This window comes from Fukomys damarensis, unplaced genomic scaffold (genome assembly GCF_012274545.1).
Source record: "Fukomys damarensis isolate Sample0158 unplaced genomic scaffold, DMR_v1.0_HiC HiC_scaffold_14, whole genome shotgun sequence".
NCBI lineage: Eukaryota > Metazoa > Chordata > Mammalia > Rodentia > Bathyergidae > Fukomys > Fukomys damarensis.
In genome coordinates, this window is record NW_022900926.1 from 83,432,974 (window position 1) to 83,435,577 (window position 2,604).

Genomic DNA, 2,604 nt, shown 5'->3' on the forward strand with positions numbered 1-2,604 from the left:
TGCGGGGCTCCCGGCGAGCCTGCTGGTCCGAGCGCTGCCCTCCGTGCGTGGTCCAGCTTGCGGCGCTGTGTGCCTGTCTTCCAGCCTCCGCGGGTCTTCAGCGTCGCCCTGACTTTTGCCCCCTCCCCTTTGTTTTAGAAAACAGCCTTTTTCTTTCTTTTCTTAAGCAAATCCTGGGTACTAAATAGACCACTAAAAGCCGCAACACCTTCAACAATTTACCTTTGTGAAAAATTTCCCTCACACATGTGTCTCTTGGGTATTCTCCACTCAGGGTCTCTACCACCCCTGTATCTCTATTTCTGCCTTTTCCCTACTCACGTCTGATGTCAGCTATAAATAAAAAGTGCAGATGGAAAGTCCCTGTATTTTGTGAAGTGTTGCATGGTTAGAATTTTAGTGATACAGTTGGTTACATCATCCAAATTTTGAACAATAAAAATAGAACGTGAAAGCTTATTTAAAAAGAGTGCCATGAAGTGTTTAAAGTAAAATTCACAGACATATGCTTTATATATAATTTTGTGTGTGAAAGATGCATGCTACTAAAATAGTTGGGAAATAGTGTAGAAAACATCTTTGCATTGGTGAAAGTTTGAAAAAAAATTTCAGAATAACCATTAATATTGGGGTACAGATTTGTATCTGATTATATGTTGGTCACTTTGCTGTCAAAAGTAAAAATAATAATTCAACTTCTCAAGCACTTCTTTTTCTTTTCTTTCTTTTTTTTCTTTTGTTTTGTTTGTTTTTTTGAGACAGGGTTTCAGTGTGTAGTTCAGACTGCCCTGGAACTTACCTTGTAGCCCAGGCTGGTCTCAAACTTGCAGAGATCCTCCTGCCTGAGCTTCCCTAGTGCTGGGATTACAGATGTGTGCCACCACGCTCGGCTTTCCGCAAGCATTTCTGAAAAATGTGCAGCAACCAAATTTCTGGAGAAAAATTTGTTTAGAAAAGACAGATACTTAAAATCCTCCTTGCAGTTGCCATTGTACCTTAAGTTTGCTGAATTTCAGGCACGAAGGGAAGAATTTGAATTCTAAGGTGGATATGAATTCGTGGATATAGTTCGTGGATATAGTTCGTGAATTGTCTTGATTAATGTGAATACCTTAAATTTATGTAGGCTTATTTGCTTTGGAATGATTGTTTTATGAATGATTGTTTTTGAAAAGCACACACAAACACACATGGGTTTAGATAGGCCTTATAATCCATGTTACAGATAACATGTCAATCATCTAACTGTTTAGCACAGAAAACCATTCAGGGACTTGATACATGTGCAGTAAGAACAGCAGGTCTGAAAGATCAGAAGTTAAAAATAGTTCTTGTTAGAGCTTGTCATCTTTTCAACATTTTATTCTCAATAAATAAGTTAAATGATAACTCTTCTGGTGAGTTCTGAAACTCTTAGGAAGCTTGGACCATATGCCAACATCGACGCTCATATTTATTTGTTAAGATGAATGAAACACCACAACAATGGGTGATTGAAGTTAATGATTGAAGATGACTCATGCTTAAGTTTCATCAGTTTATCTTTGGTAAGCAAATCTGTTCACTTGTCAATATAGTGTTTTCTTTTACCTTCAAAAATGACATTCAGGGCATTCTCTTTAAGTGTAGTAAATCTCAGAGGCTTGCGAGTCAAACCTTGTGGAAGTTCTGGTGCCTCAGTTTATGGACCCTTCCGTAAGCATTATTTGATTGGAGAGGACTCATTAATGCTTGGGAAACTAATGCCGCTAATATAATGCTTTGGTTACTATAAGGAAAGCTATCTTATTCACCTTTGGACTATTTCTTAATCACATCTCACAGCTGAACTTACTGAACTTTAGCATATGTATGAAAATTATAAATGATGTGAATAATCTGTCAGACTGATTTTTGCTTTAGTTTGTTAGATCTTTACCAGAAATATATTTGTATTTTCTACAGATTCCCTTTGTTGCAGGTGGCACCCTCCCTCCTCCTACACATTGTTTTTGGAACTATGATATTTATATTTAGGATAAGTTCTTAGTGTTTATTTGAAACACATTAATGATTTTTAGATTATTTAGATTTTTGTATTATGTCTCTTTAGTTTTTGAAAAATAATGTTTGAGATGTTTGATTATGAGCCCGAGAACACAGACTTATAAAGCGAATGGAATCTTGGTCAAGTACAGTTTCAGTTTCGTGGGAATTTTCTGTTTGAGGTCAGAGGTGCCCTTAATTTAAACTGGATGATCCACAAAATCAGTATTTTTGCAACCACAGTACATGGAGAACATTCCACATAATTTGCAGTGTGGGCAGCCCAACATGCTTTAGTGTTTAGTTAGCTTGAGGCAGTGAGCCATGCTTGTAAAAAAAAAAAATGGTTTCTGAAGCTGACGGCAAGCTGTTTCAGTCACTGAGTTTGACATGTAGGGTAAAATGCCTTTTTTGCCTGTATGCCAATCAGTATGGATGGGATTGTGAAGGACAATTTGTGTTTATTTCTGTTTGTATGATAGAAGATTCAGAAAACTCAAGAATGAAGCTGTGATCTACTGGTTACCTCATTTATATTCATTATAAATGTGAAGAAGAGTTAGATTGGATTTTAACATC